At 34.8% G+C, this 25,663-nt stretch overlaps 1 protein-coding gene across 1 annotated transcript in view; it reads right to left on the bottom strand.

Moving 5' to 3' along the window:
* LOC101891328 (tyrosine-protein kinase receptor) overlaps positions 1–23,599 on the bottom strand; it is a 45,095-nt gene extending 21,496 nt beyond the window's left edge. Inside the window, exon 1 of the mRNA XM_005176933.4 lies at positions 23,309–23,599. The gene's annotated coding sequence lies outside the window, so the exon portion shown is untranslated. The remainder of the gene's footprint in view (positions 1–23,308) is intronic.
* Positions 23,600–25,663: the final 2,064 nt, after the last annotated feature.

Here is a 25,663-nt window from a genome sequence, read left to right as displayed (position 1 = left end):
CTTCAAAGGTATACTTGATGTGATGAAAAAAAGTTCGAAGAGAGCATTTCATTTGTAGAGATAACTACACACATAATATACAGAGAGAAAGTAAATTAATCGTTTAGAAATTCCTCTAAAATATATTATTTTAAAAAAATATCTATTTATTTAAAATTTTATTATTTTAAGAAGTAAAACCTTTTTGTTTATATTTTAATTAAATATTATCTTATAAAAGAAAAACAAAAGAGAGAGAATTTTCTCTGCATCACAACTACAGATGTTATCCAGCAGCATAGTGGTAAATAAAGAGAACACTCTCTGCGATAGATAAATCTTTTTAACAGACTCATTAATAGCCGAAACCCCGTATGAATGATGTTGCTCAACATTATCTCAAGTGGAGTTCATTTAAAAGAGAAACAGTAACAGAACAGTTTCAAATGAAGAGTATTACAGAACTTCTTGTAAGGGAGTATCTCTGCAATGAGTAACTCTGTTAATAACAGTGATTCCAGGTATGGAAAGTTTAATAACATAATTTGCATATATCTCAATAGGTTACAAATAGAGAAAGTAGGCGAAGAAACACAGAATATCCTTCTGAGTTTAGACTTTAGTAAGAGGCAGAATTATTCTTTCCTTTTCAAGACAATGAGCATAGTAATGGAGTTGGAAATAAGAATAATTCTAGACCACAAAAACTAATTTATGAAATCTGCTACATCCTATTTATCCTCAGAAGAATTAGTTATGATAGGAAATATATAAATAGGACAGAAAATAGAGACAAAGATACCTTGTTATACGAAGTCTTGCCTAGCCATGATATGTTTTTAACAAACCTGTGGTTGATGATTTGATCTATGACAGAGAAGATCGTTAGAGTTTCTATCTCCTGCCTACCGTTCATCGTATGGCTTTTGCTTAACAGCGTGGGACTTCTACATAGTAGATGTTCAATCGTCTCTACCTCTTCTTCATTCTCACAAAGTCTACAGTAATCGGGACTACCGTTATTTAACCTAGTGGTCAGATATATTATAATGCAGTGGCCAGTCAGTGAACGTGTGTTTATGCCGCCAACAATGACTCTCGATTTGGTGGTACTAGACCTGATGGCTTTGAGGGCCGCCTGACTATTGTCCTGTAATTTCGGCAGCCTTCTTGCAAGAATATCCGCCTCAAAAACGCTGTAGTTGTCATTAAGCTTTTATGAACATTGGATTTGACAGAATATGCCAGCACCGGTGCTTTCTTTCATCTTAGAACCGTTAGTGCATATGGCCAGGCCGTCCAGAGGGGATCCACCAGGCAGTGCTGGATCCAAATGTAGGCATGTGCTGGATCCAAATGTGAAAAGTGCAATCCTCCCGCTTCCCTTGATGCTTGAAGGTGAGCTAATAGATCCAAGAGCTTGAAGATGGGCTAATGAGGGATCAAGTGATCTCTGTAAGACCACTGCGACGTACATCCAATGTATGATTTGTGGTCGAACCCTCAGAGAAATGAGACTTTTTTCGTGAGCTCCTCGATGTTTCTGCCCCCAAAAATTGATAATCCTGCTTTTTAAGATTCTTTCAATCCATTAAAACAGGCTTGAGGAAATACCAAACGCATAGAAAGCGTAATGGATGGACTTAAGCTTCACAGTTGTTGTTTACAACTTTGTATAAAGCATTGGCAGCTTTTCTCGATATAGAGGGAGAGCTTTTAACAACATGAAGCTCCAGTGGATCCATAACACTCTCGTTGTTATTGGCAGTCTCAACTGATCGACCTTTGACATAAGCGTGCTATGATGTACTTATTGTTCATGAATTTCAGTAACCCTTCCAAGGTCTTCACCAGAAAGGAGGAGAGGCTAATCGGTCTGTAGTAGTTGGGAAAAGTGTAATTAGGTTTCCCAACTTTGAGTATATAAGTCACCGTTACCTTCTTTAACAAACTGGGTATGAAGCGAAACCTGAGACAAGCTTAAAAGATTTCCTGCACCTTGGCTAATAGAAACGCGAATGCATTTCGCAACATTGCCGGTATTTAATCAGCAGGACCAAGGAACTTAAAGGGTAGAAAGGTTTTGATCGCCCATAAGAGCTTGAGATAGCTTATTACCTTTTTAATAAGTCTCTCCCCATCCAATGTATATCGTCGGACGGGTGTTAATTATTGCTACATTTTTACAGACCGGGAAGTGGGTGTCTGATAGAAGGTCCAGAGTCTCTAGACGATATACTGCCTATGAATTTGGGGCCCTTATAGAGTGTCTGGCAGCATTATCCACTCCCTCTATAGACTCTTTTCGAATAAAAAAAAAAAAACAAAAAAAAACTCTGTTTAGAAAATACTGCTAAAACTTACGCTAAAATAATCAAATATAGGAATTTACCGTTTATGAATAACTGGACCTGCATGTACAAATTGATATAGAATTTTGAGCTTATCAAAAATATATACACTTTATGGAGCCTAAAATTTATATTTCGAGGTGTTACAAACTGAATGACAAACTTAACACACCCTTCATACTATGGTGGCGGGTATAAAAATCTACAATTGTCGGTAATTCGGTTGTTAACTATCACTACTAATTCAACACAGTAAGTTTTATTTTTGCCTCCCAAAATATTCTTAACTCCAAAACCTGGATTTCTCATCTCTCAATTAAAATACTAACTAACATTCCATACTACCCATCCCTGCTGCACACTAAATGATGCTCTGCTCTCTTTAACAGTTTATCTGGTGTTACTGTTGAAATTCTCTTTTCCACACAACTCTGTTAAAGTTTACAGAGAACTCCAATGTTAAATGAAATTGAAGTTGGCAGTCTCTGTTTCGATTTTTACCGTTCATATTTTTCTCCTTTAACCTCCTTCTACTATTTTTATTGACTATTTTCATTTTGGAACTTCGTTTTCTTCCATATTTTCTTCTTCATCTCTGTTTTCTCCACTTTTTCTTTACAAATTCTTACGCACTCACACACACTTACATACCGAAATACAAACACTTTTTTTGAGTAGTGTTCACTTTACTATAGTTCTATGTCCTTTAGATGTTCGGTCGGTATCTTTCAGATATGCGACGAAGTTCCTTCAGTGTTTCACAGAAGATGTCTGTGTATTGGTATATTTTTGCATCAATGTTTGGATTTGTTACGTCTGGTCGAATATAGATATGGTGCATGTCTGTGTGAATTTAAATGAAAATATTAAAGTTGCTGTTTTACTATGCTGCTGATTTCTGACTTATAATGGGGGACAGATCCCCATTCGTGTGGCTTTGCCACTGTAGTGGTATATTTTTACAGCATTTTCCTTTTTCCATCATTCACCCTATGCGATTTACTCCCTACATCGGATATATGGCCATCGATATGTAGGTACGTCTACATGTATCGTTGCTGTTTACTATCATCCGCGTAAGTATGCAGTCACATAAGAGTGAGTATCTGTGTGTAGTTCTGCATTTGAAGTTGTATTGTTAAATTGTAATGCAACCCCATATTAAAAGCTTCAAAAACTTCGAGCTCCCTATTTCACAGAGTTTCGTATGTGAGTGTGTACATTTGTATATCATTCCCTCTCTTTCTGTTTTTTTTAGCCAACTAGAGTTACTCCCCAGCGAATGCATTTTCAAGTAGTATTTTCTGTTTTCGTGTGCAAATGGGGCCCTACTTACCCTAGGTGGTCCCCATGTATATGTGTGTATGTGTATGTTTGTTTGTATGTTTATTTTACAACTTCACTATCTGCCATGCATTCACATGTATGGACACCAATACAGGCGCACTCACTTGCAGACGTATTCAATTTTTGTTGAGTATTTTCAAGATGGCGTCGTTTCAGTCAGTCAGTCAGTGTCGTTCGTTGGTTCGTTCAGAACCTACAACAACATTTGGAATATAATTCTGTGGGTCTGTCGGTGTGTTTTTTCCTGTCTTTCTTTCTACGTCTCCGTTTTTTTTGCTGTGGAGGGTTGTTGTAAACAATAACAACAAAGGTTGAATATAATTTTGTGTTCGTTTGTTTTTCTTTCTTCTCCATTTTTTGTTTCCCCGCTATAGAATAGATAAACTCTGCACGAAGGCACAAATTCACACACGCACCCAAACATACATATGTATATTACATAGTGTGTAATCTTGTTACCCTTCATATAGACTGGCTGCTCGAACATTTGTAACAATCATACGCCAAGGTGGACCTTGCTGTTGATTTGGATAACAAAATTGGTATTGGTTTGTTTTTTGGCATTTTTTTTTTATTTCAAGATTTGTTCTGAGATTTTGAAACGTAGTAGTTTCTACTTCGTTACAAAAAAAGTACTACCAAAAATCGAAAATATTAAAGACAATTGTTTCAACGAACGCAAGGCGGTCATATCTTTATAATAAGTATTTTTGCTATAAAATGGGAGAGAAAAAAATAGGGCAAAACAATAGGGTCGGTACTCATATAGGGGCGTTATATGAACTTATATATAGGAGAAGATAGCAATTCAGTTTCAGGAATAATTTTGGTCTTCCGAAATTATAGATAAGAGTAAAATTGATGCAACAATGGAACCAATCAATGACATGCAGTTTGCGTTATATTTAGAGTTGACTCAATCTAGTTCAAAGTACGGTATATCTCTCCCTATGCGTATGAGTGATTTCATAAATTGCATATATTTCACATTACTCATACGCAGAGTTTTGATACGAATCGATCTAGAATGCCACAACTCCGTCGACATCACTACTAGGGTCTCTTAAGAGCAACTTGTATTAATCGGCGTCCAAAAAAAGTCCACTTTAATATTTTAGATTCGTTTCAACAGTTCATGTTATGCCTCTATAGAACTCAAAATGCACAATTTGTACAGGATGACAAAATTTTTAAATTTTTTTGCTATCAAAGTTTTAAATAACTTAAGTCTTTCCTTTTTCGTAAAGAATAATTGGAAAATGTTCACTCAATACCAAATTTAGTAACATTAATTTCGCATACCCAAAACAATCTACATCTCTCCATCTCAGACAACAACACTGAACCAAAATTAGTGTCATTAAGTACTTTTCGAAAAATTATAGTACGCAATTGCAAAACCACCACCAGATCCCAAAACCAGGTACCAACCTCAATATCAAATTTCGGTATTCCAGCTCGATAAATGCCCACAATAAAAAATTTTAATTTTTAATTTTAGTACTCATTTGCAAAGTTGTTTCGTAGCTCAATTCTAGACACCAACAGTTATCGCCATACACAATTTTTACGGATTTAGCTCTATTCTTTCACCCAATACCAAATCTAGTAGCATTTGGTACTTTTCGATCAATTACAGTACGCATTTCCAAAACAAACTCCACATCTCATACTCAGATATCAACAGTGATCTCTATCGCATTTTGTGGCATTTTGCTCTTTTCGTACGTTCCAAAATCACCTCCTTCCCTCAACTACAGTCACCAACAGCCACATCCATATCAAATTTCAGGACTTTGGCTATATTCCTTTACCAAATACCAAGTAGTACTAGTACTACTTAGTACTCTTCGTACAAATATAGTACACATTTCCAAAACCACCTCTATATCTCAACTCCAGATAACAACATGGACCGCAATATCAAATTTGAGGATTTCAGCTCTATCCTTACCACAAATTTAGAACCATTTAGTACTTTTCGAAAAAAATATGCATTTACTAAACACCTATAGAATTTCAGAATTTTATCTCTTTGCATTCCGCCAATACCAAATTTAGTACCATTCAGTATTTTTAGCAAAATTATAGTACACATTTCCCAAATCACCTCCATATGTCCAGGCTATACATGAACAGCAAACAGATAATGCCAAATTTCAGATTTCGGCCACCATCTGTTCACCCAATACTAAATTGTACCAAATACAGAACTATTTAGTACATTTCGTTAACTTCTAGTCCACATTTCCAAAAGCATCTCTTCATCACAAACCTACCACAAACAAGTATCGCAATACAAAAGTTCATATTGTCAGCTTCATCCGTTCACCTTAAGCCAAACTGTTCCAAATTTAGTACACATTTCCAAAACCACCTTACCATAACCAAACTTACTTTGCAACTTTGATTCTCATAACAAATTTTTTAGCTTTTTTAGTTCACATAATACCGATTGGTACGATTTTAGAAGTTTAGTACCAACCTTAAAAAAAATTTTCAAGAATCTTGTATCAGCTGCTTCGCCTGGACGTTGGTTTACCGCAGAGCAACATTCGGGTAGGTTTTATTGACCGTTTGAAGTCATAATTCGTGCCAAAGGTGACCAATTCGAGCAAATCTAAATTTATTCTAAAATTTGATGATATTTCCGACATTTTTTGCTTTCATTCAGTAAAATTTACAAAAAATGTAAAAACTATTGCGATTGACTTTGTTGCAGTTATTTCATCTCACCCTGTACAGATAAAAGAATACCACCCTATCCCAAGAAGGATTCCAGACCCCGAATAAAATATCCCTTAAAGTATTACTTGACAGTACTTTTACCACCTCTTTTCCTATATTCATAGAAAGTCATCAGAAGCTCTTCCACCTATAGAAGATCCCTAGAGGGTATTGTTATCATACATTATGTCTTTGGGAGTATTCTGTTTTTGTGCAAAAGGAAACGAGATGGACCCATATGATTTGGATTATCTCCATAGCATCACATTCTGATTCGATTGTTTATGTCTGTCCATTTAGAACAACTCACAGTGAATGAGGTACCAACCCACCAAAACAAAAAAAAAAAAAAAACAATTGATCAAATCTACCACCCCTTTTGACTACCAAGAACGAATCGCTTAAAGTATTCAGATGAGTTGATCTATTTTTAAAATCATAGTTTAAATATTGAAGTTCGTTCTCTAATTATAGGTTTTTAAATTTCATAACTCTAGTATAAATGTCCTAAGTCTAAGTAATCTTAATAGATCCCTAGCCAATATTTTGCAGAAACTTACGTTGTATGAATCTACATCACCCAAACTAAGCCTAGTGTAAGATTAACAATTTTATATTCGCTATCAATTTTGGGTGGGAGAAAGTATCTGCAAGTGGTAGTATCACATGTCTCATGTATTTCATATGTCTGTCATGTTGATGACAAATCAAAACAAGTTAAAAACCAGTAAGTTCGGCCAGGCCGAACTTTGAATGCCCTCCACCATTTGGAATGAATTTGGAAATTTTCAAAATAATTTTGTTTAAATTTTAAAAATACCGAATATAGCCGTTTTATTGGGGTTTATTCGACGTGGACCTATAAAGGCATTGTTTGTCATAAGCTATTACCATATTCGAATTCGATAACTTGAAATATATGGTGAATGTAGCTAAAATTATCAACATATCGTATATAGGGAGGTACCGTTATATCGGAGGTGTGTGAAGACCAGCCATACAATTTTCTGTCAGAGGCTGTAGCATCCATTACGAAATTTAAATAAGACATTTCAAACAATTTCGATGGATATTGTACCTAAACTCGTCAAAATACCGAATATAGGGAGGTACTGATATATAGGGCACATACGAAGACGTGGACCTGCATAGACAATTTTCTGTAATAGGCTGTAGTATCCACTACGAACTTCAAATATTCCAATTCCGGTGAATAATGTCGCCAAAATCATCAAATACCGAATTTTGGGAGGTACAGTTATATGGGGGCTATACAAAGACGTGGACCTGCACAGACAATTTTCTGTCATAGGCTGTAGTATCCATTACGAACTTCAAATACCAAATTTGAAACAATTCCGGTGAATAATGTCGCTAAAATCATCAACATACCGAATATCGGGAGGTACATTTATATGGGGGCTATATGAAAACGTGGACCTACATAGTCCATTTACGAACGTAACCTGCCTACTGAAAAAATAAACATGTGTGCAAAATTTTAGCCTTCTATCTTAATTCGTTCGAAAGATAGCGTGATTACAACAGACAGACAGACGGACGGACATCGCTAAATCGACTTAGAATTTTACGCTGATCAAGAATATATATACTTTGTTGGGTCTGACATGAGTATTTCGAGGAGTTACAAATGGAATGACAAAGTTAATATACACTCCATAGTATGGTGGAGGGTATAACAATATTTATTAAATATGTTCAGATATATATAATCGATATTTAACCAACTAATTGAATTAAACTAAAATTCTTTTGACAATTCTTCTAAATCTTCCAACCGAACTTATTGAGCTTACGATCTCGTCACTTGGGTAAAAAGTTTTTGTCACGGGGGTTATTTTAAAATAACTCTTAGGGAGAATAACCCCTGACAAAAACCAAGGGAACTGATGAGGATTGGTGGCACACAAAAAAACTATGGTATCTCTAACAAAAATGCCAACCCTGTTCAAACTATTTATTAGTTTAGGAAACATATGATACTAAATGCGCCGATTGTACTTGAAACTATCTCAATTTCCCTTAATTGGAATTTCATTGAAATGAACATTCATATCAAATACAACTCGTTATCGCAAAGTAATTGTGGAGAAGCGATTGCCATTCCATTGAAATATCCATTATGTCCAGTGTATACCTTGGAATACATTTTCATGGAATCCTTTGCCAGGATAAAATATTTTATTTTTCAGAAATTCATTATATCTCCAGTTTTTACTCTGCTTTTTTTAATAAACCCATATACACACTCTCAAACAAATGTTGTATTGTTTATATTTCTTCTTTACGACTAACCTGTCTATGTGTCCTTCCATTTGTATGTTGGAGTTTTGATTTTTTTCGATAGATTTTTCTTAATCATGTTTATTAAGGTTTTAATGAATATTAACTGAACACAGCTATTATTAAAAACTTTTCACGACACAGCAATTCGTGAAAAGTTTTTAATAATTTGATTTTCAATAATTTTTTCAAATACCGACCACTGTACTCCAAAGAGGTTATGGTCTTGTCAGTACGTCTGTAACAAACTAGAGAATATAACATTTATTTAGACAATATAGCATTTAATTTCGTTTAATAAATAATTCACTGCATCCAAATGAAACGAAAAAGTTATATATCTGATACGGGAATGGTGATTAAATTATGCAAACCATGAAAATTTGAAAGGTATTTATCGCTTCGATTCAGTACATATCGGATGAAGATATATATGGAACCAATATCCAAATCAATCCAAGTCGATAAAACTTGATTTCGATTTTCACCAAATTTGAAGTACCTGCTCCTAGGCTGAATCAGGCCAGAAGTGCCGGAAAACATCCTACTTGGACGAATATTACACAATTGGCGCACAATATAATTGAAATCAGGCGAAGATATATATGGGAGCTATATCTAAATTTTGACAGACTATCTGTAATTTTCAATAGGTTCGCCCTTGCCCAATGAATGCGATCTGTACTTTGTTAACAAAAATACATGGACAGACGGACAAACAGACCGACGGACATGCAAAAATCGACTCAGAATGTGATTCTATGCAGATCATCAAGAGGAACTATGGGTCTATCTCGTTTCCTTTTGCCTGTTACAAACAAATGAACAAAGACCTAATACCCTGACCACCTTGTGGTGTAGGCTATAAATAGTTATCCAAAACACGGAAATGTAAACTAAACTCAGCAAGTAAAAAAGTAGTTAAGTTTGGCCGGTGCGATCACTGGAAAGTAAGGATGGGGGTAAAAGAAAAGCGGCAACCTGAATAGAAAATGTTCTGCTAGAGAAGTTAAACCCTTTATAAAATCCAAATATAGAATTTTAAGACATTTTATTAGAAAATGTGGCTAGAATCATCAAAATACCTAATATTGGAAAACGAATCCGATAACGTGAACCTATATAGACGATATTCTGCCAGAAGAGGTAGAACCCGTTATTAACTCTAAATACCGAATTTTAGATTATTTCTTAAGAAAATGTGACTAAAATCTTCAAAAGATCGTGTATGAGGAGGTACGTTTATATGGGGTTGAACCCGTTATTATCTCTAAATACCAAATATTAAACTATTCCTTTAGAAGTTGGGGCTTAAATCGTTAATATACCGAATATGGGAAGGTGCACTTATATGGAGGCTATATGAAAACATTGACCGATATCGTCCATTTTCGAACTTGACTTGTCGGCAGACAAAATGCAACTGCATGCAAAATCTTAGCTTTCTTTCTCATGCCGCTTAAACGGACAGGACTATAACGACTTAGAATCCTACGCTGATCAAGAATATATGTATATACTTTGTTGGGTCCAAAATGATTATTTCGAAAAGTTACAAACGGAATGACAAAACGTATTGCCCACGTTACTTAAAAAAGACTAACTTATCCAAACTTGGCGGGCTATCCAAGCACTACCAATAAAAAAAGCTTCAATTGGGTAAGTTTCACAGATATGAACATCGAGAGAGAGAGAGAGAGAGAGAGAGAGAGAGAGAGAGAGCTGAACAGCTATTGACTCTCTGCACATCAAATTTGTTGTTGGTAAACAAGCGAACAGTTCTGTCTGTCTGTGAATTTACCGATCGTAGGCGATTGTGTACGGGGTGCGGCGAATTTTTCATGAGTGGTCTGTTGGCGAGCACTGATCTAAATTATACAAAAATCGAAGATAATGCATCGATGTTATTCAAATTACGTGCATAATATATCTACATTATCCAATCGACATTGACAATGTATTTAAATTATCCAAAGAACGTAGATTATATATCTAAGAAAACTGAACAAGGTGCAAAATGCATCTACAACGTGGATGATGTATATCCATTTTTAAGCAATGTGAACAGTGATCTATGTTATCCCCACAACCTTAATTTGTATGCGTTAGTCAAATAGCATATGTAATGTATCTACGTTATCCAATCAACCTGAATCAGCCAAAAAGCATAGGAAATGTACCTATGTTATCCAAACTACGTGGCTAGAATATCTAAGTTATTTAAATCATATATCTACGATATCCAAATAAATCATTGCTTTTGTATCTATGTTATCCAAAAAATACGTTATCTGCGCATGGATCCGTTATCTGAGTTATCCAAACGCTTTGATCTCTACAATATGGATAATTTATCTATGACATGAAAAATGTATCTATAACGTATATAATGTATCTATAACTTGGATAATGTATCTACGACGTGGATAATGTGTTATCCAAACAACATGGAAAATTTATCTTCGTCATTTAAAGACATGGATAATGTATCTACGATATCCCAACAACGCGATAATATATCTCCAATATTCCAACCAAAAACCAGATAATAATCCCAATTAAAAAAAGCTAGGATAGTGCCTAGGATAATTGCCTTGACCAAACAGCGTGGATAATGTATCTACAATTTGAATAATGTATCTACGATTTGGATAATGTATTTACATCGCTGATAATGTATCGAGAATATGGAAATTGTGTCTGTAACGTGAATAATTTGTTATCGAAACAATATGGGTAATGTATCTGCCTTATCAGAATAGCGTGGATAATGTATCTACAATTTGAATAATGCATCTACGATTTCGATAATATATCTGCAATGTGGAAAATGTATCTATAACATGAAGAATGTGTTATCCAAACAACATGGAAAATGTATCTGCCTTATCCAAACAGGGTGGATAATGTATCTGCAATATCTAAACAGCGTCGATAATGTATCTACAATTTGGATATGGTATCTACGATTTGGACAATATATCTCCGACGTTGATAATGTATCTTCAATGTGGAAAATGTGGATAAAATATCTAACTAACCCGAAACCTGGATAATAGATATAACTTATCCAAAAACGTGGATAATGCATTCGAGTTGTATCTATCTATAATGTGGCTAATATATCAACGATTTGAATAATGTATCTACAACGTTGAAAAGGTATCTGCAATGCGGAAATGTATCTGTAACGTGAATAAATTTTTATCCAAACAACATGGGTAATCTATCTGCCTTATCCAAACAGCGTGGATAATGTATCTACAATTTGGATAATGTATCTACGCCGTTGATAATGTATCTGCAATGTGGAAAATGTATCTTTAACGTAAATAATGTGTTATCCAAAAAACATGGATAAAATATCTAACTCATTCAAAACGTGGATAATATATCTAACTTATCCAAAAACGTGGATAATGCATTCGAGTTATTCAAACATCATGGATAATACATCTGCAACATGGAGTTGCATATGAGAATGTATCTAAATTATTTAAATAAAATGGATAATGTACCTACAACCTCCAAAATTCCTTCTAAGAGAACCGAAAACTTTCCTTAATAACACCGATAAGGTAAAGTATTTATATTTTGCGATTGGACTTCTCGTGAGGATAGGTGTATTATTTTAAATTTCTTTAATATTGGTATTTTCGATAAAGACCTTAAAAAAGATGCATCCCCAGGAAACTTCACATCGCTGCAATATTTTTGAAACTCGTCTCTATCAATAGTTTTGTGCAGAAAAAAATACGACGATTTTAAGGGTATGTAATGCCATTACAAATAATAGCTAAACACGGTAATGGAGTTTATTTAAAGGAGTTGAGCAATTTCCAAGAAATTTGCAAACATTACGTTTTAGCTATTTTGAAGTATTGAAAAAATAGTGCAAGCCCAGATTTATGAACCCACTGCACTGACATGGAAAAAGTATGTATCTCAAATGCGATTAGAGGAAATATATAAAACTATTGTCTCTATTTCAAATATCCTCCTTCTACATCTGATAATATTCCCAATTTTTTCAACAATTTTCAAATTTTCCCCAACAAAAATTAAAATCGAATTCATAGATAATTATAATAACAATGTCGTCTGGACTTTTTTTTCGAACAACCCCATTTACATTGAGACAGACCAAAAATAATCATCAAAATCTTGGACACAAAACCTAAGAATGAGAGCCGGGGAGTTATTTTCTTTTTCATTTGTTGTATCCCAAGAAGAAGCAGAAGATGAAGAAACAGAAACAGCCTCCCAAATGTTAGAGGCAAGGCAGAAGAAAAATAAAACGACAATGGAAAATAACAACAAAAACGCAAACAACGAAAAAGAATAGAAGAAGAACAACAACAACAAAAATACGGGGCTGAAAATGAAACGACGCAAATCGTACAATCCGGGATATAATAGAATACAACTTGCGCACGGCTGCTTGGCTGTTTGGCTGGCTGGCAGAGATACTCAGCCACAACCACAACAATAGCCGAAACACACGAACGACCGAACGCTGCCTGCTGCCTGTGTTACCAAAATACAGTAGCAGGACACCGCACCGCATACACACGAACAAACGAACATACGACCGAGCATGAACATCCCAAATGCCGAAAAACGAAGCCTGCATTTATTTGCTCTGTCGGATGCGGAGCACAGCAGAGATGAAGATGAAAGAGCGCTCTTACATTTCGGAAATATAGATACAGATTATATTGTAATATATACACCATGGAGGCTGCCAGACGATGGAGCTGGTGGAGCACAACCCGAAGCAGTCCTTTGCCTTTTGCAACGGCAGAAGCGGCAGCAGCCAACATCACAGTATACTATGTATCCTCGTTAGACCTGTGATGCTGGGGGTGCTTCCATTCGCACGGAGGAGAGGAGATGTCAGCAGGGCATGTAGAGAGGAGGCTGCAGGGTTCAGATTTTTTTCTTCTTCTTCTTTTATCCTGCAGCTTGGAAAAAATTTTCTTCACCACTTTTCTTCAATTTGATATAACACACAAATTTTTTTTCTTGAGAATTTTTTCATTTTCAAATAAAATAATTACTTTTTTCATTTTTTTAACCGGGCATTTTGTTAATATCATTAACTGGAATCGCAAACATTTTCACAAATTTCTTGGATTTCTATACACAAAATTAGCTTTTTGCAAAAATTTTCTATTTTTTTTCCAGCCTTTTTTGCTGGCCAAGAAGCACCTTTTTATATTGGTGTGTGTGTATGTGTGTGGATTTTGTAATTTTTCAATTCAATTTCGACGGACTATTCGAGCAATTTTTTCATTTTACCAACACTCGCGACGCGTTCAATAGAAAGACTGAATTCAGTCAGGATCTCAGCGCGAGACTTATGTCTCCCCTTGGTCAGAAAGACAGAAGAGCATCCCAACAAAAACAACAACAACAGCCATAGAGAGTAGATATACAGCAGCCAGTCACAAAGATGTACCGTTATACTCGTACAACACCTAAATTGTTGATGTATTTGAAGGATAAGGGCGGAGGTGGGGGAGCACTGGGGGTAGCGTTGTAGGACAACAAAACAGCATTCATTTGCTCTCTGCTCCGTGTTCTCAATTACAAGCTGCCAGCGAGCCAGTCAACCAAACGTTGCTTCTATTCATTTGGGGTACATACACGAAAATCGTACACACACGGTTGTGTTGTTTAACCCCCCAATTTGTGGGGGGATATAAAGTGAATGTTTGAAGGAGGATGTGACAATTGAATTCCTATTCAAAAACCAAAAAAGGACGTGGATAATTAATCTGAATTTTTAAAAATGGAATACCTTAACGTTAATAGTCGATATAATAAAATATGGCACAGTCATATAGCCTCTAGGATGGTTGGTATTGAAATTGAGATATATCGATCCACGTTTTGGAATTGCCGCCATATAACGGTACCTCCCCATATTCGATATTTTGATGATTGATAAAAATGGAATTTAGTGGTCATAATGGGTTCTGGCTCCAGTGGCGAAACATTGTATGTATAGGTTCACGCTTTTGTAAAGCTCCCATATAACGGTACCTCTCAATATTATTTTTGCCACTTTTTTTCACAGATTTGTCTAAAGTTGGTGTTTGTAGTTCATAATGGGTTCTACCTCCGTTGGCAGAACATTGTACATATTGATCCAAATTTTTGTCTAGCCACATACAACGTTACCTCCCGATATTCGTTATTTTGGTTTTAGTTACTATTTGTTACTGATTTGTCCAAAAATTGTCATTTATAGTTCGTAATGGGTTCTTCAGTTACGGAACATTATATGAATAGGTCTACGTTTTCATACAGCCCCCATATAAGTGTACCTCCCGATATTCAGTATTTTAATGATTTTTGCCGCATTTTCCATGGGTTTGTTTAAAAATGCGTATTTGAAGTTCATAACAGGTTCTAGCTCCGGTGGCAGAACATTGCATATCCAGGTACCTAATGGTGGAGGGTTCGGCTCGGCCGAACTTAATGTCTTTTTACTTGTTCTTAATTATCCACAAAATTGAAGCTTAATTATCCACAGATTGGATAATTTATCCTTAATTATACACAGAGTGGATAACTTGTTATTAATTATCCACATACATAGATAAATATCCTTAGTTATCCACACACGTGAATCTTGTATCCATAATTATCCACCAACTTGGATACTTGATCCTTAATTATACACAAACATGGATATTTTATCCTTAATTATCCATAAACGTGAATAATTTTTTCCGTAATTATCCAAAGGCTGGATAATTTGTCCTTAAATATCCAAAGTGTAAATAATGTATACTTATTTATTCACAAATGTGTGTCTTGATTATCTACAAACACGGATAATTGATCCTTTAATATCTACAAAGACGGATATTTTATCCCTAATTATCCACAAAGTATATAATTTATCCTTTGTTATCCACAAACTTGGATAATTAACCATTAAAACCATCCTTACTTATCCACAAAGTCGATAACTTATACGCTTGTGGATAATTTATCCTTAATTATCCACAAATGTGGCAAATTTATCATTAACTATCACCAGAGTGGATAATTTTCCCTTAATTATCCACAAACTTGGATAATCAACCCTTATTATTTATACCTACTTATCCTCAAATTGGATAATTTATCCTAAATCATCCACAAATTGGATAAATTATCCTTAAATGGGAACTTAATTATCCACAACCGTGGATAATTTATCTTTAATTGTCCACAGAATTGGCTAATTTATTATTAATTATTCCGAGAGAGGATAATTTATACCTAACTGTCCAGAGAGTGGATAATTTATCCTTAATTATCCACAAACGTGGAATTTATCATTAAGTATCGCCAGAGTGGATAATTTGCCTTAATTATTCACAAAGTGGATAACTTATCCTAAATTATCGACATACTGGATAAATTATGCTTAATTAACCACAAATGTGGATAATTTATTCTTAATTATCCACAAATGGATAATTTATCCTTAATTATACACAAAGGAAACTTAATTATCAACAAACGTGGCTAATTTATCATTAATTATCCACAAACTTGGATAATCAACCCTTAGTTACCCACAGAGAGGTTAATTTATCCTTAATTATCCACAAATTGGATAATTTATGATTCATTATCCGTAAGGGGGAATAATATATTCTTAATTATTTACAAACTTGGACAAGTTATCCTTCATTATCCACAAACGTTGATATATTATCCTTAATTATTCACCAACGCGAAAAAATATCCACGAACGTGGATAATTTTTTTAAATTATGCATTGAACGAGAGTTATCGCCTTTTGGAAAATAAGTTACCATTGACGAATAAATCAATGTTAAATAAGGGTTAACATTTTTGTAAACCCTCAATTGGGCGCATGTCCCACAATTCTACGGATCAAATTTTTGAATAACTGAGAGTAAAATAAACAATTTACGTAAAGTTGGAAAAAGGGTCCACAATACAATCGACCAGCCAGCCAGACATCCAACCATCCTGTCACACAGCGGCCATCATCTAGTGAGCCATCCATCCATCTGTTCTTTTCTCTGTATTCATGTTCATTATGCCCTGTCGTTCTACGCTCCACAACAAACAACAACGTATCCCACAACGTACGTTTCATACGCGCGGAGATTGGCCAAAATGAAAATGAAATTTTTCTTCCAATTTCTCTGTTTTGTGTCACAACTGAGATTTGAGATTCGTGAGTGGAGATGGCTGTAATTGTTGCTGTTGTAAAGCTAAATGTGTTGATGTGATGATTGATGATTGAATTGTGTGATGATTGAATTGAAAAGGAGTTATGTTAGCTCTCCTTTACTCCTTGCAAATTTAACAGCAACTTTGAGGGGGTTATGTGTTGTGAGTGCCACGAAAAATTATCTAAATTTCTCTTAAATTGCCTTAACATTCTGCACAGCATCAACATTCTGTAGCCAAGATTTATGTGTTTGTTTATCGCTGGAACTTCAATGGCTTCATTGCCTAACATATTTCGCCCAAAATCACATTTGTCATAATAGCGGATGTCTCGATTTGAATCACTTTGCCAATGATAGTTCCGTCATAGCATCAATACCTAAAACTAAAACACATTTCCAAATGATATCTCATCATTCTGGGTTTCAAAGCCATAATTGAATTTATACGATTTCCCTTTTCGGGTTACAGCCTCCGAGATGCCTTCTAAGGATGTGCAACTACAACGCAATATTCATACACAATACCCCATCAAACCTCCTTGCAGGCTAGGAGGATGTTTGTGTTGTTGTGACACCAGTTGTAATAGTTTGTGGTGCAATTTGTATGACATCCGTACAACATCAGCCAGCAACCACATCGGAGGCGTTGTATGACTGCTCCTCCGTATTTGTCAGAGTCATTCATTTCTCGTAAGCTTCTTTCTTTCGTTCGTAAGGTTTCCATCCTGCCTGTGGCTTAAATTCAATTTTCACCTAAAGAAAATGCTGTTAAAGATAATTGAGTAATTTGCCTCAAGTGTAAATTTTTAATGGATTTCATTCCTCGACAACTTTCTCTGCTCGATAGCTGGATGATTGTCGTTCGTTCGGTCGGTGGGTCGGCTGGTTGGTTGGTTGTTTGCCCTAAGGAGCAATAATGGCAAAACTATTTGAGTGTGCATTTCATATGACATTACATGTGAATGTGGACATGTTTGTTTGTGTGTGCGTGTGTGTGTGAGGAACTGTGAATTCAAGATAAATGTGTATTGGGGTGTAGTAAAATAAGAAATTAATAAAAATAATAGATAATATTTAATATTTTTTTTAATTTCCAAAATGTGCAAATATTCGTTTGCCAAACGGATTTGGATTATTTCGTTGGTGGATAATTTGCAATAAACTATCCAGGTTTTTGGAAACTATCCAGGTTTTGGGTTTAAGGTAGTTTCGAATAAATTAAAAACAACATTGTTGGTTTCGAACTTTGGTGAGTTTTGATAAGTTGTCCATAATTCCGGATAATTAACTACATTTTGGCCAATTGTGAGCAATCTCGAATTCAGATAAATTTTCCACGATTGTAGAATATTTCAAGGGGTTTGTTAAATTATCCATAATATCAGATAATTAATTTATATTTGTGGATAACTTCGGATAAATTCGTCAGTTAATGCACGTTTGTGGATAATTTGATTTTCGGATACATTTTTCACGATTGTGGATAATTTCGATAGATAAATGATCTACAATAACGGATAATTTTTTTACCTTAATGGAAAACTTCGGATAATTTTGGATAAATTATCAATGTTAGTGGATAATTTCGAAGATAGTATCTATGTGATTGAAAATTTCGGATACAAAATACAAGTTTGTGGATAATCCGATATTTGGATAAAATTACCACAATTGTGGATAATTTCGATTTATTTGGATAAATTGAATAAAATATTTACCTTAAAAGATAACTCCGGATAATTTTGAATAAATTATCAATGTTAGTAAATAATTTGGGATAAATTATCCTTGTCAATTGCAAATAACTTTGTATAAATTATCAACCTTAGTGGATAATTTCGGATAAATGATCTTTGTGATTGATAGTTTCGGATAAAAAATGCACGGTTTTAGATAATTTCTATACCGTAAAAATAATCTATAATATCGGATCAGTTGTTCATAATATCGGATAAATTGTCCAAAATACCAGATATTTTATTTAGGTTAGACGATTGTCGGATCGGATAAATATTCCTTGTTTTTGGACAATTGTGAGTGAATTATCTTAGTGCTTTCATAATTTCAGATAAATGATACAACTTTGTACATTATTTAACTTTTCGGATAAATTTGATGCAAGTTTATGGATGACTTCAATTTTCGGATAAACTTTTCACGATTAAGGATAAATTAGGCAAATGTGGATAAATTTAGGCGATTAACTTCGGATGAATAATCCTCGTTTTGGACCATTGTGAATAATTCTGGATAAATTGCCTACGTTGGTGGACAATTTCGATTTTCGGATAAGTTTGGATAAATTACATAATTTGTACGAAATTATCCATCCATATGGAATCTCATATAAATTATTTTTGTTTGTGAGGGATTTCGGATAAATCTTTCACGTTTGTGAATAATTTTGGATAATTTATCTGCATTTGTGGATAGTTACGGGTAATTTATATATGTTTATAAATAATTACCGATAAGTTAACCACAATTGCGGATGATTTTGGATAAATAATCAACGTTTCTGGATGATTTCGTATATTTTCTTAATTCCATCTCTATCCCAAGAACCAACAGCACATTTTGTGGCATCTTGCACATTTTGCACCAAAATCAACTAGTCTCAGCCACCGACACCAAGAGTGACATCCATATCAAGTTTCAGATTCCAACTCTATCCGAAAATCTATTTCCGAAACCACCTCCATATGTCCAGTTTACACATAAACAGCTAGCCTCGTATCGAATTTCAGATTTCAAGCACTATCTGTTCATCCATAGCCAAATTGTACCAAACCTAGTACTATGTAGTACTTTTCGTTCACTTGTAGTCTACTTTTCCAAAACCTCCTCTTTATCACAAACCAACCACCAACCCCAGAATAAAATTTCAAAATTTCAGCTTCAACAGTTCTTCCTAAGCGAAACTGTTCCAAATTTAGTACCATTTAGTACAGTTCGCACACATTTCCAAAACCACCATCATATACCGAACATACTTTCCAACCTTGAAATTTCAAATTTTAAGCTCTATCCGCTCACATAATAATACCAAATGGCACCATTTTAAAAGTTTAGTACCATTTTCTAACTTTTCGTAACCATAAAGTTCGAATTTAAAAAAATCCTTTGGTGCATCTATTCTGCACTCCATCAGTGACTCTCATTCCAAGTTTCAGAATTCCAGCTCCATCGGTTAATCACAATTCCAATTTGTACCGTATTATTGTACACTACACTCCGACAGTAATCTTATTTCCAATTTCCAGGATACCTGCTCTATTGGTTCATCCAAATCCAAATTGTACCAAATTTAGTACCATTAAGTACACTTAAGTACTAATTTTCGTAACTACCTACATCATACAGTCCAATAGTAATCATATTTCTAAATTTCAGAATTCCATCTCTATCGTTTTACCCAAATCATAATTGTACCAAATTTAGTACCATTTAGTACTTTTCGTGTACATAAGTACATATTCAGAAAATTTCCTCCATATCCGCCAATAATGTTAATTTCAAATTTCATCCGTTCAAATGTACTAGATTTAGTACCGTTTAGTACTTTCCGTATGTATGTACATTTCCAGCACAACCTCCTCACATCGATTTTACTCCTAAACCTTGATTCCCATTCCAAATTTCAAGTTTTTAGCTCTTACCCAGCTCCATCGTTTACCGTTTACATGATACGAAATGGGGCTAAACGTAGTAAAAACCCTTTGGTACAACTACCATGCACTCCATCAGGGCCCCTCAATCTAAATTTAAGAGTTCTAGCTCTACTTATACCTATATATAATTATTTAAATATTTTTCTTTATATCCATGATATTGGCTATCAGCACCAAAGTAACGGTCAAATGATCTTGAAAATGACTTCAGATTTCGACTGGCTTCGAAAATTTGTTGTTTTGTTTCTTTAACAAATGTTATGGTAAATTTCAACCTCTAAATATTATCCGCTGAACATCCAAATCGGTTGGCTTCCTGAAGAGGAACTGCAAAATCAGTATTTTTATACCCTACACCACAAGGTGGTCAGGGTATTATGCCTTTGTGCATTTGTTTGTAACAGGCAAAAGGAAACGAGATAGACCCATAGTTCCTTTCGATGATCTGCATAGAATCACTTTCTGAGTTGATTTATGCATGTCAGTCCGTCTGTCCGTCCGTCTGTCCGTCCGTCCGTCTGTCCATGTATTTTTGTGAACAAAATGCAGGTCGCATTTATTATCCGATTGAGATGAAACTTTGCAAACAACATTTGTTTGGCCCAAGGACGAACCCTATTGAAATTGGAGATAATCGGTAAAAATTTAGATATAGCTTCCATATATATCTTCGTCCGATTTGTCTTTTATTGTGCACCAAACGTGTAATTTCAGCCCGAATAGCATGAAATTTTGCACATACAACCAAATTAGGCCTGAAAATAAGTATGCCAAATTTGATCGAAATCGGTTCAGATATAGCTATAGCTCCCATATATATATTGTTCATCCGATTTGTTATTTTTGTCCTCCGCAGTCGTAATATGCACTCTGTAACAACAATATTTGGGGAAATATATCAAATGCAGCTCAGAAATACCTTTGCTAAATTTTATCGAGATCGGTTCAGATTTGGATATAGCTCCCATATATAACTTCGTCCGATTTACCTTTTATTGTGCACCAAACGTCTAATATTTGCCCAAATGGGATGGAATTTGGCACATACGACCGAATTAAGTCTAGAAGGTAGTATGCCAAATTCGGTGAAGATCGGTTCAGATATAGCTATAGCTCCCATATATATATTGTTCATCCGATTTGTTATTTTTGTCCTCCGCAGTCGTAATATGCACTCCGTAACAACGATATTCAGGGAAATATATCAAATACAGCTCAAAAATATCTTTGCCAAATTTTATCGAGATCGGTTCAGATTTGGATATAGTTCCCATATATATCTTTATCTGATTTCAAATTAATTTTGCACCAAATGGGCAATACAAGTCCGAATTTAAAAGATACAAATGCTTTGGCATATTTAGTCCTTTGAATTTGAAATTATAATTATAATCATAGCGTGTATGATTGAATTCTCCCATAAAAACTTTTAATTATTAAGTGGAGCTCAACTAAATTAGCAAAGTGGTGTAGGGTATCATAAAATCGGCCCCGGTCGACTTTAGGACTTTCTTTACTGGTTTTTTTGTATTATTATCAAGATCGAATATTTCGTGCAACTGTTTCGCCCATTTGAACTTATAACACCCCCAACACATATTGTTGTAGCATAAACATTTTTAATCTACATTCCAATTATTATTCTTTTTTTAATACTTATTTTTTCTGACAGAATCCAATATAATTGGGATCCATTATAATTTGACATTTATTATTCTTATTTATTATTACAAATACTTACATAAAAATAATTTAAAATGTTTTCAGTTTTTTTTTTTTTTTTTTTGATATTTTCAAATATAAATAAAATTTCTAAATTGGTTTTCCTGCTTTTTGGGCCAAAAACAGAATTCTAAGAAATACAAAAATTTTAAAAATAATCTTCACTGTGACGCACATAAATTGCAAAAAAAAGAGCACCGCACACAATCCACATTGGTTGAGGGTGGAGGGGGATTCAATGAAAGACTCCCCAAAACAATATTGACACACTTTTCAATATTTGCTATTTTGTTGTTGTTGTTATTGTCTACTTTTAATTGAGCACAAAGCATCAATGATTTATGATCCTCCGCTTAACAGATGTGGGAATTTTATTCAAAAAAAAAAATCTGTTTGGTTTTGGTTTTCGTTTTTATTAGCACTTCTCAGGCACTTAATAAATCAAAGGGTAATTTTCAATTTTCACTGATCTTTTTTTGTTTTTGATGATAATTTCCTTTGTTGTTTTAATCTTTTCATTTAATTTAATCAACATAAAATGATTTAACATATCTTCTTATTTTATTTATTTTTCGTTTTTTTTTTTTCTTTTTTTTGTTTTGATTCAAAGAAGTTGACAAACATTCCAAACGATGCCTAGGCAAGCATTCACTCGGCACGGAATTGAAGATTCTTTTGCCATTGAACAAAGCAATCACTGAAAAATTGCAAATGGTTGGTCGGTTTGGGGCGGCCGGTCAATGACGACGGTACTTTCTGGTACCCATCGCCATAGTCATGGACATTTATTATTGTTGTTACACTTGTCGTTTTTTGTTGTTGTTGTCACTTGTTTTTTGTATCCATTTCTTTTAAATTGTTGTCATTTTGATTGTCCCGAGATCTTCTACGCCGTCCGCTTTAGCCACACTCACATAAATTTCAAAATTATTATTTCGTTAAATAACACAAAAAACAAAAAATAAAAATTTCGCAAAGGAAAAAACAACGACATTACCTTTTTAAATATTAAACAACGAAAAATCACTCTTTGACACAAGAAGAGAGGCAAGAGTAAGATCTTCTCTCACTTCGCAAAAAACATCTAATAACAAGCAAATTTTCCGCACGCGTCTCTCTCACTTATTTTCATCCAACAATTCGTTTAGATTTTATTTAAATTTGCGTATTCTTTTACTTTTGTTTGGTTTCACTTTTTGTGTCACCGTGACCGCGCGATCACATCACTTCATTCTAGATATTCCGTCTCCAAAGTCTTTGCTTTGCAAATGTGCAACAAGAACTGACAACAAAAACAGAAATTCTTTTCTTTTGAGTTTCCCCTTGGCTTTGAAGATGTTTAGCTACGGCACTCATTCACTCTCTCCAAGAATTTCCCCCTTGTGTGGCATAGCACACGAGCTGGTGAGCGACCGATCTTCATGTCACTCACTCAACGTTGCTTGTCATTGTCGTCATCATCATCATCGTTGACTATGTTGTTGTTGCTGCTGGCATTTTCTTCTACAACATGTGCCCAGTATTTGTATTTGTCTCTTGCAGAAGGAAGAACAACAACAAGCTGAGCATAGAAGACACATTTTTGAGGGGGTGAATCTTGTACTCACACAAACAAATAATGTCTCAAAATATCTCAGCTGTTTAGAGGAAATCATCTCAAGAATTCAGTCGTCAATAATGCAAAGAGCTACAGAGATTGCACAGTGTTTGGAATTGGGACAATTAGAAAATGAAAAGGAAAAAACATAAACCCATTGAATTAATAACAACTAAACATACAAAGAAACAAGTAAAAAAAGCTGTAAGTTCGGCCGGGCCGATCTTTGAATTCCTTCCGCCATTTAGAACGATTTTGCCAATTTTCCAAAAAAAAGATAAAAAAAAAATCCGTTAAAAATTCTGTTAAAATCTTAAAAATACCGAACGTAGCCATTATATTAGGGTCTATACTACGACGTGGACCTACATAGGCTACTTTTGTCATAAGCCATTACAATATTCAAATGCGAAAAATCGGTGAATAGTATAGCTAAAATCATCAAAAGACCGAATAAAGGGAGGTACCATTATAAGGGGGCTATACCAAAACGTGGACCTGTTCAGATAATTGTCTGTCATAAGCTGTAGTATCAATTACGAACTTCAAATATGAAATTAGAAACAATACCGGTAAATAATGTGGCTAAAATCATCAAAATACCGAATTTCGGGAGGTGCCGTTATATGGGGGCTGAACGAAGACGTGGACCTGGACAGAAAAATGTTTGTCTTAGACTGTAGTATCCAATACGAACTTCAAATACCAAAATTCCAGTGAATAATGGCGGGAGGTACCGTTATATGGGTGCTATACCAAAATCTGGACGTGAACAGACAAATTTCTGCCTTAGTCTGGAGTATCCATTACGAACTCTAAATACGAAATTTGAAACAACTCCGGTGAATAAATTCGCTAAAATCATCAAAATACCTAATATTGGGATGTACAGTTATATGGAGGCTATACGAAGGCGTGTCCCTGCGTACGCACTAGGAACTCCTTGTGTGGATTTTCTGACATTTCTATTGAAAATGTGGCTAAAATCATAAAAATACCAAATATCGGAAGGTGCTATTATATGGGGGATATACGATATCGTGGATCTATATAGAAAATTCTTTTTCAGGTTGTAAAGTACTCGCAAGGAACTCCATGTGAAAATTTCAGACAATTCCATTGAAAAATGTGGCTAATAACATCAAAATACCGAATATCGAGGGAACCGTTGTACGGGGGCTATACGATATCGTGGACCGATACAACCCATTTTCGAACTTGACCTGCCTGCAGGCTAAAGACATATCTGTGCATAATTTCATTTTCGTTTTGACTGAAGCGTAATTACAACAGACGGACAGACGGAAAGGGCTACATTTTACTCTGATCAAGAATATCGTATAGCTTTGTTGGGTCTAAAATTATTATTTTGATGAGTTACAAACGGAATGATAATATATACGATTATTTCATGAAAATTTTGACCGCGAATGTGCCTCAATCTTGTCTTACAATGCGTCAAGTGAAGTAGGCTCGCCTGTCATGATTTTTAATGATTAGTAACATTGCCCCACAAAAACTAGTCTAAAGGCGTTAAATCGCACTAGGCGACCAATCGACCGCCACATTTCAAGCAAGCCAAGCTCGTGCATTTCGGGCAAACAAATTTAATTATCAACTCATTCGCAGCATGTTTGAAGAAATGGGGCCCAATGATGTTACCAGCCCATAAACCGGACCAAGCTTTAACATTTCTGGATGCATTTTAGCCTTTGTAATGCTTCTGGATGATCTTCACTCCAAAATCGCCAATTC

The sequence above is a fragment of the Musca domestica genome, unplaced genomic scaffold (genome assembly GCF_030504385.1).
Source record: "Musca domestica strain aabys unplaced genomic scaffold, Musca_domestica.polishedcontigs.V.1.1 31, whole genome shotgun sequence".
Taxonomy (NCBI): Eukaryota; Metazoa; Arthropoda; class Insecta; order Diptera; family Muscidae; genus Musca; species Musca domestica.
Note: the sequence above shows the minus strand (reverse complement) of the source record. Positions and strands in the feature narration are given on the sequence as shown.